The 18679-nt window shown below is 37.6% G+C and overlaps 1 pseudogene; it reads right to left on the bottom strand.

Moving 5' to 3' along the window:
• Positions 1–914: 914 nt before the first annotated feature.
• On the bottom strand, positions 915–1033 carry LOC118609514 (annotated as a pseudogene).
• Positions 1034–18679: the final 17646 nt, after the last annotated feature.

Genomic DNA, 18679 nt, shown 5'->3' with positions numbered 1-18679 from the left:
ACTTTAAATAAATTATTTTGTATGGTACAATATTGTTAAAAGAAACTAGTGAAAAACTAAATATCGTATTTAGCCCACAGATTTCAAATAGGAACAGATAATGGCAAAATTCATTTGAAATCAGAAAATGAAGAAAAGAAATCAAGTGATCCAAAATGTACCTCTATTTTAAATTTGGGTGCAATTTCCACACAATAGAGTGCAGAGATCTTAAATATTATAGTTTGATAAGTTTTGACAAGTAGATACACTTGTGTAATCCACAAATCTATTACAATAAATAATATAGTCATCCCTTGGTGTCCACAGGAAATTGATCCCAGGACCTCCTGCAGATACCAAAAACTATAGATGCTCAAGTCCCTTATATAAAATAGAGTAGTATTTGCATATAATATATGCACATGCTTTTCCCGTACTTTAAATCATCTATGTGCTTATATGTGTCAGTAATTCTTTCATTTTACTGCTTAGTATTTTATTGTATAAATTTAAATTACTCGGCGATTCATTTGTTGATGAATATTTGATTTACAGCTTGTAACAATCATAAATAAAATAGTGCCATGAACATTCTTATAGTGCTATGAACATTCTTATACAAGTATTTTTGTCAATGTATGTTTTTATTTTTATTTTTATTTTTGGATAAATACCTAGGAATGGAATTGCTGAGTTATAATGTAATGGCAGCTTTAACACATACTGCTAACTGGTTTTCTAAATTAGTTGTATCATTTTACACACCTATCGTCAATGTATGAGAACTTCAATTGCTATCAGTACTTGTCAATATTTTGTCTTGTCAGAGTTTATTTTATTTTTTTATTTTATTTTAGGCGAGCCAACCCTTGGTTGACCTCATGGATTGCAAGGACCTTGTCAGCTTACAAGCCCTTATTTTTTATATTTTATGCCTACAGCACCTGGTCTTCCTAGGTGGTCTCCCATCCAAGTACTAACCAGGCCCGACCCTGCTTAGCTTCCAAAATCAGATGGGATCAGGCTTGTTCAGGGTAGCTTGGCTGTAGAGTTTTAAAATGTAGCTATTTTAACAAGCATATACTGGCATCTCATTGTGGTTTCAATTTTCACAAGTGTAGTTACTAATCATGTTGAACATTTTTTCATGTGCCATTAGTTTATCTTCCTTCATAAACATCTGTTTGGGTCTTTTGTCCATTTATTAAAATGTGCTGTTTGGGTTTTTAAAAATTGATTTATAAAAGTTCTTTACATAGTTTGACATAAGTTTATTGTCAGATATATAAATTGCAAATATTTTCTCCCTGTCTTATGGCTTTGATAAGCAGATTTGTAAAATATTTATGAGTTATAAATGATCAATTTTTCATTTTTGTTATTGGATTTTTCTGTTCAGGATTTCAATTTTTTAAGTTTCTATTTCTCTACTGGGTTTCCCATTTGACTATTCATAATGTTCATTCCTTCTTTTAAATTAAACACACATAAATTTCTGTTTTAAACTCTGCCTTCTAATTCCAAAATCTCTGTGATCTCTAGGTCTGTCTCTACTACAATTTCCACCCCCTGGCTGTGGAGCATACAATTTCTTGACACTATGCCTATGTAGCAATGTTTTAAGATAAACATTATTAATGCTATGTAGTTGAGAGAAGATTATTTTTTTAATCTTACTTTAAAGAGTGTTGAATGTTATTCTGGCAGTGGATCGTCATCTTGTTTCTTAGGATAAGCTTATATTATTCTTTATTCTAAATCTAGAGTAGCCCTACTCCTAAGATATAAACTTACAGTGACCTACATTGAATGCCCATCGTGTTCAGCAAGGCTCCGACTGGTTGCAACTCCCACCTCTCAGAAATGTGAGACCTCCACGGCCTATATTTATTTTACAGTTTATTTACAGCCTACATTTACTTATATTTATAGCTCTCTAGTGTGCAATATGCACTCACGGCTTAATATTTGATGAAAAAATAAAATAAAAATGATTCCTTGGCAGGCTTTCCTTCTTTGCACAGCACCTTTCTCCTTGTCTTTACTTCTACAAATTCTGACCCATTTAGCAGCCCTGAACTCCAATTTCTGCCTCCTAAATTCAGAAAGACTATCATGCTCTGTTTGGGCTCCACTTCCCTACTTTGCAAGCTGGAAACGCCCTCCAAGAGAAAGCGATGGTAGGGTTTCTTTATGGGGTTCACTTTGTGTTTCCTTCGTGTGGGTAACCCGGTATCAGTTACCCTGTCACGCTAAAGTAGGAGTACTAGTCAGTAAAAGGTCAAGACATATACAAAGACTTCAAGGTTTTTAATAAAAAATCCATTTAAATATCCCTGCTTCCACAAGAGTAAATTCCCTGGTTTTATCAAACCCGATGCATTAAAGATTCCTGCTGCATTATGCCCTTCCGTGAATTATCAAATATAATATAGGCAACTTTTTTTAAAAAAGCCATTAGTACTTAAGGAGAATTAAACACAGTTATACACTTTTAGAGAAAAAAAATATGAAATATAATGATCAGAAATTAGATCTGAGTTGAGCTACACATGACGTTTGATTTCATGTCTTCTCCTCCCTTGACAGAGCATTCCATGCAGGGGCACTTATATGTTCGCAGCCGAAGGTGGATTCAGGACTCCTCACCCCGTACAGCTTAAACTAGATATAGACCAAGTTTTCCTTCGCTGAGTTGCCTGCTTCTGTGTATATTCACTCCTGACTCTTACTACACAGGTACATGTGTACACACACACACACACACACACACACACACACACGCACTCACACAAATGGCCTTGTGAGGTCAGATCCACTACTGCCTTTGCCAAGCATGTAGATAAGCAATAAGCATAACACAACTTGAATTAATGCCACATCCAGTATCATTTTTTTCACTACTGTAACATGACTTAGCGTCAGCTGTTTTTTTTCTGATATAATATAGACATTTTTTTAAAGGCTGAGAAGACAAACACCATTCCACTAATTTAAATTTAAACCACTAAAAGTAGGATCATCTCTGGATACGAATATGAAGATTCTATGTACAGAAATGCATTTTTTGTTATTGTGACAGAGCAAATTCTGCACCTCTACCTGCCGACTCTGGCAGTGGTATCTGCTGGGGGTGGGGGTGGACATAGGGAGCAGTAGTGCTCACAGGGAGCGTATAAAGCTTCCTGGACACAGGGAAAAAAAATAAAACTGAAACAGTGGTAGAGGAGAAAAATCTCTAAAATTCAAAAACTCTTTTACTAAGACACCTTCAAAGGAAGAAAACCTAGGCTGAAACATGAGCAGAAGCAAAAGAGCAGCTGAGCAGAGCACAGGGAAAAAAGATCAAGAATGAGGAGTCCCTTCATCTAGTTTAAAGTCAAAATGGCCCATGGGAGAGAAGACCTTTAAGTTTAAAGTAGTGAACTAAACTTATTTGTGTAGATGAGGAAAAGGGAGGAGGATAAGGGTCTCCTTACCTTTCACATACAGTTAACTCAATAATGTGAACCTCGTGACCCCACTTAGAATTGCCAGATTAAACCCCTTGTCTTTCCTTTCTCAGTCTGCAGTCTTTTTCAAGTAGACAGACACTCATCTGTGGCCCGTGATCTGTCCATGGTACCACCTGACATTCTTTTATGCTGCTCAAGCATGGTAAGCAAGTGCAGGGCATATAGATTGAGTGATGTCAATTATAACTCAATTTTAAAATAAATAAAAATATTTAAAATAACAAATAACAAATAAAAAGGGTTGAATAAGGAAGAAATTAAAAAACGGAGGTTGAAAGAATTTAAATAATCTCTGCACTCACTGAACAAGAAAGTGGCAGAGGCAGCGTTCAGACCTGGGTACCTCTGTTGCTCAAAGTTGTATTCTTTCTACTATGCCTTATTCTCTTCCCTCAGGTTCTGAATATTTTGGAAGGTGAATAGGATCTGTGTGGTTGACTCTTTTGGAAACTAAACATTGGCTTTATTTGTACAAATTATAGTGTATGTGGTGGGATAATGTTACATTTGTTCTTCATTAGATAGCCTTTAATCAAAAAGATGGGATTAGGGCTTCTGGTCAAGATGGCAGAGTAGGTAAATGCTGTGTTCACATCTTCCCATGATCACATCAAAATTACAACTAAACTACCAAACAAGCATCATTGAGAACTGCCTGAAATCTAGCTAAACAAAAGTCCTACACCTGAGGACATGCAGAAGAGCCACAGTGAGACTGATAGGAGTGGCAGAGATCATGAACAAGCTGGTTCCACACCTACATGTGGTAGTTAAAAATCAGGAGGGATATCTCAGTTGTGGAGGTTCCCCCTGAGAAGTAAAGGGTCCCAGCCCCACACAAGACTCCCCAAACCAGGGTTCCAGTGCCAGGAAGAGAAGTCCCCATAATTTCTGGCTGTGAAAACCTGTGAAGTTTGTGGCTAAGTGACACGGTTGGCTCTTGGAGTGCCAGGCATTCCTCTTAAAGGGCCCATACACGGACTTACGCACTGATGGATTCACTTGTTGTGAGCTCCAGCTCTGGGCAGTAGCTCAAAAGGTGTCAGAGGCACATGGGGAGAAAATGAATTGTCTGGCTTCTGGAGAAGTCTGTAGGGGCAGCTTTCTCCCAGAGAGAAATACTGGCAGAAGCCATTGTTCCTTTGTTGAGCTCTTGCCCCCATCCAATCTGCACAAGCAATTATGCCATAATTGAGTCTCCATCAGCCTAGGTAACACTGTTCACCCGACCCTGGATTTTCCCTGAGACCCCATCCAAGCCAACTTTTGGGCCCACCCGAGCTACTTCCAGTGGCTGTTCCATATGAATGGCCTGCCTTGGCTCATGCTACAGACTTTCCTAAAATTTTTCAGAGATTCACAAACACTAAACAAGTACCATCGGACATCAGCACATCCTACACCTCTTGCTAAGTGGCCTGAAGCCTGACACTAGAGGAAGTTGTCCTCAGTTCACAGCTTAGACTATCTCAGGAATCTACAAGCCCAGCATGAGTGGCAAACATTTGTAGATCACTTTGTACTTCATACCAAGTGGCCCAGGCAGGACACAGTCAGTAGCTGAACTTGGCCTGCATCAGAGCCCCTCACAATAAGCTCCGGAACCAACAAACCTGGTGGCCAGCTTCAGACCAAACCAGAGCACCACACACCCACCTCCACAAAGTGACACACCTAAAGGGCAGAACAGGCAGGCACCAGAGCGCTGCTAAGTGAACTCTGCTTCATAGGGTCAGCACCTGCACAGCATCCTCACTGTAGTCAGAGCCAGTCTTCACCCTCAGTCAGCCTGAGGGGCAATCCTTCTCATTGACATGACAACAGCAATCAAAACTCAACCACAACTGGATGGTACACACAACTCACACAGGGATACTTCTGGGGCACCTAGCTCGGGCGACCATGGAGACGGTGCCACTTGACTCACAGGACTTCTAGTATAGAAGGCTACTCTACTAAGACTGGGAGACATAACAGCTCTACCTAATACACAGAAACAAAGACAGGAAGGCAGCCAAAATGAGGAGACAAAGAAATTTGTCTTCTGGGTATTTAATCGAAGAAACCCAAAACATTAATTCAAAAAGACATATGTATTCATATGTTTGTTGCAGCATTATTTACAATAGCCAAGATATGGAAGCAACCTAAGTGTCTATCAATAGGTGGATTAAAAAAAAATGGTATATATATATACACATTAGAATATTAGGTGGCTATATAAAAAAAATGAAATTTTGCCATCTGCAACCACATGGATGGACCTAGAGGGTATTATGCTGAGTAAAGCAAGTCAGACAGAGAAAGACAAATACTATATGATTTCACTTACATGTGGAATTTAAAGAACAAAAGAAACAAGCAAATAACAGAAACAAACTCATAGACACGGAGAGATTTTGATGGTTGCCAGATGGGAGGGCGGCTGAGGGATGGATGAAAAAGGGGAAGGCATTAAGGAGTATAAATTGGTAGTTACAAAATAGTCATGTGGATATAAAGTACAGCACAGGTTACGTAGTCAATAATTGTAAGAACTATTTATAGTGTCAGATGGGTACTAGGTTTATCTGGGTGATAACTTTGTAAGTTATAGAAATGTCTAATTATTATGTTTTATACCTGAAACTAATAGGTCAATTGTAATTGAAAAATTTTTAAAAAGATGTTTTAAAACAACACAAAAAAAGATGAGTTTAGGGAAAACTGAAGATTAACAGCCTTTACTTAAAAAATGATAAAATCAAAATAAATTGAAGATTAAATTATATTCTGTTAATAAAATATTTATACTTTAGTATCTGGTTTCTCTCCATTTAGTGTCCAAAATTCTATAGAGCTTTTGTAAAGTTATTAGCAAATAAAACACTGACCCAGTTCACTCCTCTTAGCACCCATAAAAAGCTAAGATCCCATTATTGAGCGAAAAAAAACAAAAAAAAAGCCTGAAAGAAATACAAAAACATCAAAATCCAGAAGCATATTATCTATCACTGCAAAGGCAGCACTGCGTAAGAGGTCTCATTGGCCTGTTTTGCAGGGAGAGGATCAGGCTCTGGGCCATATTTACCTAGGGTGGATGATCCAGGGCTGATGTTAGCCAGAATGCATTGTTATGGCAGTACCGATTATTAAAATATTTAAATACTCCCATTCTGGTTGGTAAATAGCAGCTGCAGTAAGCAGCAACATGAATTAATAAAATGAATTTCAGCACATGTGGTTTATTTTAGAAATCCAACATAACACTGCAATTCCAGGGCTTTTTTCCCTAGGTCGGGCACCATGTGCAGAGCCGAAGGCTTGCTCTGAAATCCCACCATTTAATTTAAATATTGGAGAGTTATATCACAGTGAAAATATTTGGGGGTGGATGTTCTGTATTCTTTTATGACATGACCAGTTAGGTGGCAGCCACGAGCATAGACAGAACAGAAGCTCAGGAAAAAAAAAGTTTGTTTCACTCAAAGATCCTGGAGATAGAAGGCATTACATGCCATGCAGGGCCATGTGGGGAAGCATCAGAGAGGTCAGGAGGCAAACAGTGGGAGGGGAAATTACACACCAGAGCCTCTAATGAAGTTTTGGGGGGCTTTGGGCTATAGAGTATGGCCCCAAAGTTGCCTGGCCCCTGGTCCTGATAAGATTAGGGGTGCCTGGGCAGAGAGAGTCAGGGGCTCTAAATTGTTTTGTTTGTGTATCTATGACATGCAACCTTTGGTTCCTTGCTACCTCTAAGAATCGTCTAATCCTGGAACAATGTCTCTTCCCAGCAAGAAAGCTTTTTTAAGACATCAAAGCATCAAACTATTTACAATAATTGGGAGAGAAAGCTATGAAGCCACACTGAGGAAAATTTAGTGTATGAACCTTCACAAGAAATGGCTACCCATAATCTGCCCAAGAGGAGAGACAGGGCCCATGCTCACACAGTAAGTGGGGAGGCCGCTGGAGCTATTGTCGGGGAAAGGTGCAGAGATGGGCTCTCTGGTGGCATTTTTAAAGAGTACTTTTTCTTGACAAGTTATTCCGTGGTTGGTAGTGGCCATCCCTGTGCGTTATGAAAGGTCAAGTGGCGGTTCTCTGAAAAGCCATTAAAAATACATTACTTGTCCTTCAGAAGTGCCATTCACACTCTCCTTCCTTTTCTTCTTTCCCCCTCATATTTTTGTCTCACTTAATACTTGGCATCCGTCAGTCACCACCTCACCTGCTGGCACGAATTTCCTCCTGACTCATTGACACAGTAGACAGCTGTCTCACGCTTCTGGGGAAAAGACGACACAATCTCAGAGTTCTGGCTCCAAAAACCCAGTCCCATCCAATCTCTAGCTACTTTCTTGCTCTCCCACTCCTTCTCGCTCATTTTACTTAAGCATTGGTTATCGGACTCACACACAGAGGCAGAGAGGAGAATGAAAAATGAGGGACGGAGACTTGAAGAACTAACTATGCAGAGAGTTAAAAAGCTTAGATGGGGAAGCCTTCATGTGTCTGAGAGAATTCTCAGTCAACCTACCCCTAGACAATTGAATGAAAAAAAAAAATCACTGGAAAAGACTGAAGCATGACTCTGACAGCGACGTCATTTAGCTACGAACTATATTAACGAAAGATTGTACTGACAATTACTAACTCTAAGATTACTTCTGACATGTTTCCTCTGACAGTTGTCTCTAATCTCTACAATCTTGGTCTTTTATTTACATCTTTGGCAATAATCACAGGAATATTTTTCAACTCTATTGATGAAAGCGATCGGTTTCTAGTTAGGAATCACGTTGAGAATCTCTTTGGTGAACTGCAGTGTTCTTGTAACTCATCAAAGACGCTTTTGTCCTCTACCCGAGAGCTATTTCTAGCCTTTTCCTCCCTAATATCAAACCCCTAAGCTCTGAGGGTGAAGATGCTAGAACCTTAACATATTTAATTTTCTGTTTTTCCTGGAAACTACTACAGAGCCAAACATAAGCCTCCTGGAAAGTGCCTGGACGAAAGCACATGCGCTAGGATAACAGCTTCCAGGCTCGGTCCTGCCCCAACCTGCAACCCCTCTTCATATTTTTGATACACTGTAGCCTTAAGATGGAGCTTGAAGCTGCTATAACCTCTTTCTGACTAAGAAGACAGAGTTCTCATGAACTATGGATGACAAAACAGAAAGACAAAAGAGGCCCACACCCTGAACTCCGAATTGAGCTAGGGGTAAAGCTGCCTGCAGACTTCTTGTTGGCTCAAACAGTAAATTTCTTTTATCTTCGATGTGCTTTTTTTTTTTTCCCCTAATGTGTTGTTACTTGTACATAAAGATGTTCAAATTTAAACCAATGCCGCACTGACCTTAGGCTGGCCAAAGCATTTTATTTTCATTCATTCTCAGTCATTAGTCTCTTCGAATACACACCATCAACAGGAACAACAATTACCCCCAAAGTGAGCTGTGGAATTTGAAAGGATCGTGGAAATTCAAAAAGGGGACTAGACATCGCGCCTCGTTCCTAACTCGGCAGTATTCTTTTCTACCATGTTGCTCCTGGGATGACATCCTGCTTATGTTCAAACTTTCTCGACACAGAGAATTCATTACCACATGAAGCAGCTCAGCTTTCCCCTTCCCCTCTCTTTATATTATTTAATTTTTCTACCTTATCATTATACTAGGGAAAGAGGGACCTAGGGACATTGATTCTTTCATTAATAAACATATGTAAAATGCACTGATCTACAATGAAACCATCTGAAACTTGGGGAAGATCACATATTGAACAATTTTATATTTTCTTGCATTTTTATAAATCATTAAAACATTGTAATTGATTTAAAAGTAAAGAAAGTAAACCAATATTGTGTTGTTCATAACAAAACTAACACAATTAATTTTATTAGTAAAGTAGCCTTGCTGCTCTCAAGTTTTAAATTAATGGGATATTAACAGTAGAAGACAAAAAAAAATTTAAAAAGATAATAAAAATCACTTTCAAGGAATCAGAGATAGAGTACAATAAAAACATTAAGAAAGAAACCCGCAAGAAAAAAAATAACTGACTGACTACATATTTAAAAATGTATATAACTAATGTAATATTAAATATAAATATTTGTTTATCTATTCAGAGCTTGGCTTCAAGCAATTTATGGTCACAGAGTATTTATGCATTTGTTTATTTTTCAAATGTTTTCCATTTTATTTTAACTATTAATCAGAAGTTCAAAATAGAATTCACTGAAAGAATATTCCTGGCTATGAATTTTATTTTGACATCTGCTCAAAAGGCCATTAAAATGTGTTCAGTGATCGATGGGATGACTTGGAATTTCTCATGACCTGTAATGTCATACTGAGATACTACATTATTCTAAGATTCCAAAAAATTGTTAACAAAACTTAATAGAACTATTCCAGTGTTATTCCATCAACTGTGAGATTGAAAAATTGCAGTATATCTTTAGGCTACAAAAATGAGCCAGATTGTATGAAAATCAAAAATAAGCTCAAGAATTGTATAGGATAGTCACTGATCATACAAAAGCATCTGTCTTCCAGAACAAAGCAGAGTCCTGCGCACCAAAACAGCCTTTCACATATTCTGTGCCCTTTCAGCCTTCTAAGACACTGCACTCATCCTTTAAGTCTGGAATAAGATTATGTCATTCCAGACTATAAAATTATCTCCAAAATACATATTGGAAATTACCTGTTTTGGCAAAGCAATAAACAAGATAATTTGCATTGCATTTTTCTTTGATTCTTCTCATGTTACACAAAACATCCAGTTGAATGGGGGTTAGGTGAAGGAAACAACAAATTCAGGGTTACGTATTATTAATAAAAGTTTACTTTCTCGAACAAGTTGTATAGGCTTGAAATTCCGCCCATGTTCAGTAAGTGCTACAAAATATATTAAGCCATCTGTTTTTCTTTATCTTTTTAGGGCTCATATTTTAAAGCTAAAATTTGCCTTTAGTGTCTTCTAATTGCAAAGTACCAATTACCATGCTAAGGTTTAGTGTGTCTATCAACAATTTATGTTCTAGGATTTCATCATTCACTTGAATAGAGACATACTGATTTGTCACTAATTGTGCTAAGTTAGCTTAGAATTTCCAAAAGTAACACCTGTGAACTTTCGTTTTAGCATGCTATGTTTTCTGAGTTTGACGTTTTCAGAGTTTTGCTTGCCATTATTACAAATAAAATTAATGATCCCTGGAAAACAGAAAGTGAAATGCTAGTGCTATGTGATATGTATTTTTTTTGTTTTGTTGACCATAATATGAAAACTAAAAGGTTAATTTTGTGGCTAAGTACTGCCCAAACTAACTTTGAAAAATGTCACCTCCAGGAACATCACTTTTCTCTGGTTGATATCCCTTTATATCCTCATCTGAAAGTCAAATGAGTATTTCTAGGCAAAAGAAATAAGAGCTAGGGTGTGCCAGTGGGTTTATTTTTAATTGGAAAAAGAATTCCTCCTTCTTAAAAGTCAGGTAATGATTTCAATGTGTTTCTAAGCAAGACCTGAATAAAATATTAGACAATCATGCTCAAAAGCTATTAGTGGTTCTCTAATCTAATACGAGGGGAGATAGTTTTGAAAGTAATTGGAATTTTCTTTATTTGTAGCTGTAGAATTTGTAGGAAATGATCTAAGTATATCATTTTTTTTTTTTGAAATTTCATCAGGCAAGGACTGAGTTTCAAGTTCTTTACATGTAAATAGGAAAAAATATTCCCATGTATTAACTGACAAACATAACACATTGAAAGATTCTATAAAAATATATACACAGTACTAATAAGATAAAATCTAGACCTACAGAGAGAAGATATGCCTTATCATTCTGCTTCATTTTTTCAATCACGAATAATAGCCTAATATTATACAGTAGCATCTTGTAATTGTTTTTATATTTCTGGAGCCAAACTGAAGGGTAGAATCTAATATGTTCTCAGATAAAGAGATTTAATTTAATTAATCAATGAAAGCCTCGATTTGGAATGAAGTTTGGATCTATGCTTTTTCAACTGTGATGCAAAGTCTTCGTTAATCACACAATTTACTTGTCCATGATACAGTACATTGCAATTGCTTGCATAGGAAATTACTAAGTATGGAGAAATTGATAATTTTTATAGAGATGGTTGTCTGACTTAAGCCAGAACACAGAAATAACTGAACCACATACTTATGTGACCAAAAGAGTTGCCATGTTTTCTTCCTCTGAACATTTAGTATTAAATGCATGATCTCCTTGAGTATGGAGGAGGCATGCTGTATTGTGTTCATGTTTTCAGTTGATAACTTTTGACAACTGTGTTAAGTTTCAGGATAAAGGGAAAGAATCAGGCAAAGTGCCATAACGTGTAAAATTCTAACTGTCTTATTCTTACAAATAGACCTCTGATTCCCCCCAAAAGTAAAGCTCTTTCAAAAATAAAAATCCATCTGTGTTCTCAAATGATAGATTTTGCATGGTAGAGGCTCAAATAAGGGAGAGTGACTAGGATTTATTTCTATTACCATACAAAAACTCCATTTAAGGAACGTTTAAATGGTGACAAAAGAATTGCTTCCCCGATGCATCTTTAAAAGGGCACTGGCACAGTATTTCTTGTCCTGCTGATAATCGTTTTTTCTTCCTGCTGTTCTCCCATTCCCCACTTTCAAAGACTAAGTATCTTCTTTTATTTTTTTTTTTAAGAAGACAGACATTAAATAGTAAAATAAATCCTAATTACTTGACCTAAAGACAAATTATGCCTACCATATTAAATCTCAGAAGCATAACTAAAAAAATAAGAACTCGATACATTTTTAGTAGACAGTGATGTTGTATTTTTCGACATTAGCAAAACACATTAAAATATGTTCTTCTTAAGAGATTTCAAATTCATTATCAGACAGTTATGTTTTCACTTCTGTTTTAAAGACAAAACTGAGAGTGCTCAATGAATAAAAATGAAAAGTAAATTCCAGAGTCAGAAACTCTAGTGGCTGTGAACCCTTGTTTCATGGGACTTGAGATTATATGTCGGGCAAATCAATATGCCTGCTTCAACCACAGTGACAGGGTGGTTAAGTGGGAAAAAAAAATGAAAAAATTAAAAAAATAAAAAAATTGGGCTCTGGTGACCAAGAGTCTTATTAGTCAGATATAAAAATTTATGTATAAAGAGTTTGGATTTTCAATGTAGAATTTTTTTTATTAGTCTTCCTGTTCATCTATTATAATAAAATAGAGGCTGGGGCTCTCCTCCTCTACTGGTTAAAGAATGAATGGAGTTTGAGCAAGGCAAATGCAGCTTCACATCTTTAATTTCTGACCAATTCTTCATTCATCACCATGTCAGCCACCAAGCTAAAAGTAAGATTATGTCTCACTTTCAGAGCTGGAAGGGGTCTTGGAGATCATTCGATTAAATGCTTAATTTTATAGTTGAGTAAAGACAACCAACACAGTTACTCAGGTATTTAGTAGTATATCCATGAGTGGAACTCAAATCTGATTCTCCATCAAGAGTTTGGGTTTTCTGTTTCCTTCCCTCCATCATACTCAACAGTGATGTCTTTTTGTGAACCAAAGATCAGTGGCTTTCAAATACTTGAAAATATGGTGAAAAATACATTCCACATCATTACCCACTCCACACACAGAAAACCACAACAAAAATTTCTTGAAACAATATTATTAGATTCAATGCTCCAAGGCATTCTTTGTTTTTTTTTTCTTTTTTACACTATTCTATTTTTTAATAGTGATCGAGACCCAGTAAAATGATTTTGCTATTCACTAAGGAGTCATGACATATATTTTGAAATGATAACTGTCATCAAACTTTCCTATTTTGTTGCTTTTAAACAGACATAAAGAACTTTAATTGCAACTTGAGGAATTTATGCCAACGATCAAAGAGACCGCAAGATAGGGCACATGCCCTCTAGATGGAGGAAAGTGTAAGCAGAAGTGACTGTGCTGACTTTCTTCGTTATGCATGCCTTTCGCATACCAATATTCTCCCAGTCCTGCCTGTTCGAGTAACACTCTGGCTTCCAGTCTGGGAGAGGTTGATCCAGAACAGAAGCTTTATTTCCCTATTACTGCTTCCACCTTCTCAATTTCTTTCTCCTGGGCAGAAACATTTGCATTCCAACCACGTAATATAGAGATGTTGGAAAATCAGAATAGTTTTCACTGTAATTACTGTTCCTCTCACAAGTAAATTGAGTTTCCCACATTTTGCTGGGTAATTCCCTTTGAATAATCCTTAAATATATGCCCATGTCTGTCTTTTAGTTTAGGGCCCATTCCATGGATCATGGACGAGACACATTACTATTCAATTCCTCACGCTGAGCAGACGACAACAATTCGCATGGAATGTTTACAAGTCGTTTGACTCTGTCTTAGGGGCCACTTTTGACCCCGCCTGCTTCCTCCATCTCCCCCTACACATTACTGTTCTGTTTCTCTCACACACTTATTCTGTCTATCTATCTGTCTGTCCGACTCACACACAAACATTTATAGCGGTCACTGAATGACACTTACAGGAATACATAGCTGAATCTGGGGGTTAAGATGTGCAAGCTGCCTTGTGCACTACCCTTTTCGCCACACATGTCTATCTACCATACTCCGTGCACACACATACAGGCTCCCACACTACCACAAGCCGACCCGGAGATCAAGTGACCTTTACCTGGCTAGTTTTTCCTATTGGCTAGTTCTATGATTTTGTTCATTTGCTTCCAACCAAAGTTGAAGCAAAGCCTAATGAGGGAAAGGGAGAGGGAGAAGGAGAGAAATTGAGAAGGAATCCTTCCAGTTTAAGAGGATACTGAAGGTATGGACTGGCTTTGCCCCTTATCTGCCTTCCATCTTCCATCCTCTACCCTCCAACACTACAAGGCAAGTTCGGCTCCTTGGAACCGTTTAAAAATCTGAGGTCTCTTTCCCAATCTTTTCAGATGCTACTATTAAAAAAAAAAAAAAAAAAAAAAAAAAAAAAAGGTGCTATTCTGATCATATAGAATGGGAAAGCAAAGGAAAGAATAAAAAGAAGAGAAACAGAGAGAAATTAACTCCTCACTAGGTGTTGGATAATACCTAAAAGAATTAAGAACACAGTTATGCTGTAGTCTTCGCCACAGATATTATTGACTATTTTGTGTATATTCATCCTCATACCACTTTGTTTTTGTTTGCAGTCACACCAGTGGTGAAAGAATCTTCAGAAAGATAGTACTTTATTATGACAAATATCACTCAGGGTTAAACCATCTCTATACCCCTGAAGCATTTACAGGCCCTCCTAAAGAACAAACCAAATTAAATTTAAAAGGACAAACACACATTGGACCACAGTGCTCCTTCACAAACAAAGCATTCTTTTCTCCTTAGCAAAAATCATTTTTCAACCAGTAAGAGAGTAGACTGGTGTGAGGCTCTCTCTCTCTGCTCAGTGGAGCAGCTGCAGAGATGGTAGATAATGCCACCCAGACCTCCGAAGGGTCACAGAAGAATCCCTGCTTCTTCACATTTGACCTCGTGAATCTACATTAAATGTAACTGCAGAATAAAAGCCAGTGGTCTCAAAAGTTTTCTACTGCTCCAACTACCCAGCTGATCAACCTGGTCATCTTGATTATAGGCACTCTAGACTCAAAGTCGCACAACTCTCATAGCTTCCTCCCTGTGGTGGAAAAAAACTATGAACCCAGATGTACAGTTCTTAGCACAGACTTGTCTCTGCAGTGAAAACTCCATAAGCAAAGATGTGGAGAACGAGGTTTACTGAAAATGTTCTGATCTCTTATATACCTTGAGTTAAACAAGGATGGAAATGTTTGAGGCAAAATGCAAAGTCAAACCATTACCAAGATGGGTTCTTCTTGCTGACTGAACACGGAGTGAAAGGTTAAGCAATAAGAAATCTGGCAAGTCTCCTTGGGCAATCTCCTTCGACAATCTGTTTCAAAAGGCCTTTCGTTATCTGCGTTCTGCGTTCAGCCAATTGTTTGCGGGTGGGGAGGCGCAATTGCGTCAGTTTAGATAAGGTTGCTGTCTGCACTTTCCTCAAACTCAACTGAGGTATTAAAAAAAAAGAAAGAAAGAATGTCTGTCAATCTGAGGTCCTTCAAATCAGTGACACAGAGGCAGCTGTGCCCAGGCAGCAGAGATTTAATTTAGAACTAGGAGCACTTAGAGAAATGTGGGACCGTCTCCTGAATCATAAATTGTTTTCTTAGGAATGATCCAGCAAAATAATGTGAGCTCTTAACCATGGCTTTTTTTGGTCCCCTTACCCGGCAACGTAAGTGCTCTTGGATATGTTACAACAGAAAATTGGCATGTGCTACACACCTTTAAAGACTTTTAAATATCACATCATTCCGTAAGACCAGCTACGTTTTAAAGCCAAAGCTTTTATTCAAACACTGCGGAAGGTGCGCGTTTAGTGTGGCAGGCATAATGCAATCACTTTATTTGAGAATAGCGATGTACTTTCCCCTCTTTTAAATGTATGCTTAATGCATAGACGGTTCACATGAATGTCTGTGGAAGGCTTGGTTCTGAGCAATAACTTACTGGAGAGGAGGCAATTGGTATATCATTGCTTGTGGCATTTGTGGTTAAATCAGAACTGAGCTCAGCAATGGTTTCCATTATGCGTAGTGTAATAATGTGGATGCAGAAGATAACTACTTAGAAATTTTCTTCCTCGTCTCCAGCAACACAAATTCATTTCCCATAGGTATGACTCAGCATCATGGAAGAAATTTATTAACTCAAAAGAACATGCGTGTGTGTCTGTGTATTTTATGCCAAAGAGTACACAACTGGCTTTTAAGTTAGTTGGTACAATGGATTGATCAAGACAAAATTGTAATGTAGACTCTGTGACTTCCAGGTTCAATTATAGTTACCGTACATATGAAGCCTGCTTAACCTTAACTGATGGGAATCATAGCATCATACACAGACTGTGCTTCTGCCATTTCTGAAGCCTTAACAGGCAGAGCTGTGGAGGTGTAGAGTATAAAGCTACTGGCATTGTCAAAACCCCAGCAGGATAAACTGAGATCACAATTGTCAGAATTGACATCAATCCCAACTGAGCCAACAGTCAAATCTTTCAGCCTCTGGAAAGGTTAAGTTGTGACTAAATCTGTTATTTCCCAGCTCTGTTTTCATCAGCCTCATCCTACTAACTTCCTCGGGATTTTAGACTATCAATTTTTTTGCATGTTAAGCTCTAATCTTTCACTCTTAACATTTCTTCCCATCAGCAAGTAAGCGAGCTAAATTTCTCTTCCATAAAATAAATACCAAAAAAAAAAAAAATCACAAATGCAAAATCCTCTATTGACTTCACATGCCTTCTAGCAAAAACTGGATCTCTTTCCTCACTTCAGAACAAAACATCTTTAAAAAAAAAAAAAAAAAAACCTTTCTATAATGCCTATATTTCATTCTCTCCCAATCACTTGTCAATCCAATGTAGTTAAAGCCAGGAGGTAGTTTTGGTACTTATTTACTATACATCTCTTTGATATTTACTTGCTATTTACTTGATGCCCACTCCCCTATCCATTTTCAGAAACACTTTTTGCCCTCAGCATCTGTAATTTTTTATTAGTAGGCCGTTCTTGCTCTGTCTCCTTTATATAATCAACTTTTTCTGCCAGATCTTAAAATGGTGCCTTGGTCTCGATCCTTTTCTTTAAATATAATAGCCACCGCCCACCCCATGTAATTTAATTCATGCTATTTGCTTTAATTATTGCCCTCCAAGAGTTTCAGCATTTTTTTTTTTATTTCAAGCCCTGGGTGTTTCATTGAGCATAACTTAATACCTCTACGAGGATATTTAAAGGCCCCTCAGAACTGCACCAAATTCATAGCCTGCCACACCTACCCCACTCACCACCAGTACCCATAACTCCTCTCTATTCTTATGTTTTCTATCTCATTGAATGGTACCACCTCATTAAGCTGCACATGACATATATCTAAGCATCGTTCATAATATGCCCTTCATTATTTCTTTAACCAACTCAATACCTAATCTGGCTAATTTTGCCTCTTAAAATACAACCAGTTCTTCCTACCTCTACAATATCTTGCCTGATCTCTCTGCCCTCATTCTCGCCTCCTCCCTCCAATCTGTTCTCCATTTTGTAATTGGAACATCATTTTCAAAATGCAAGGTTAATCATGTCATCCTCTCCTAGAAACCCTGAAACGGGTTTCCACTAGTTTCTTAAATATCGTTTCCGCGTCCTAAAATGTGATTCATCTCTCCATTCCCTCTCTCATCGTCTCCATCTGCTTTCTGTTTTCAAGGCACGGAATCTTCCTCCACATCTTAAACAAGACATGCTCCATCCTTTCGGAGCACATGCTATTGCTCCCCCGAACTTAAATACTCATCACCAAGCAACCTCATGGTTATTACTTAATTCTTACTCAACTGTTACATCTTCGTGTATGTATCACTTTGACATTATCATTTATGTTGCCTTTTAAAACTAAATCTTCTCAGCATAGACCAAGTTTCATAACACCTTGACCCTTCTTTCTGGGGAATTCTCACAGTTGTGATTTTGAATTGTACCTACAATTCCATTTACTGCCTAAAACATATTATGAATGAATACATAAATAATTAATCAATTAATAATTGCTAAGTACTGATGTGGCAAGAGAGGTTTTAAGATAAATAAATCCCACTTCCTGCTCTTCTAGTTAATGGGCAAGAAACTAGGGAAATAATTAAAGGCATAATGTAGCATGATAAGTATATCATAATAAGAAAATGCACCATACAATTTACGGACAGGAAGATCTAATTATTTCTATGTAGAAGGAAGAGTGCAGGCAGGCCTCAGAGGGAAGCGGAAATTTGTGCTGGACTCTGAAGGACGATCCAGAGCTCGTGAAGTAAAGACACTGAGGAAGAGATATTCTGGGCATAGCAAACAGTATAAGCAAAGTGAAAAAGGTAGTGGTGTGCGTGTCAGGTACTAGGGACTTGATGTGAACGCTTCACTGGGTCTGGAAAATGTGGTAAATGGAGAGGAGTAACAAGGCAAAGAGACAGACTGGGATAAAATTGCCAAGGATTTGAAATACTATGCAAAGAGCTTCAGACCATACTTTATTCTGAACGCAGCAGG

This window comes from Rousettus aegyptiacus, unplaced genomic scaffold (genome assembly GCF_014176215.1).
Source record: "Rousettus aegyptiacus isolate mRouAeg1 unplaced genomic scaffold, mRouAeg1.p scaffold_m13_p_11, whole genome shotgun sequence".
Lineage (NCBI taxonomy): Eukaryota > Metazoa > Chordata > Mammalia > Chiroptera > Pteropodidae > Rousettus > Rousettus aegyptiacus.
Note: the sequence above shows the minus strand (reverse complement) of the source record. Positions and strands in the feature narration are given on the sequence as shown.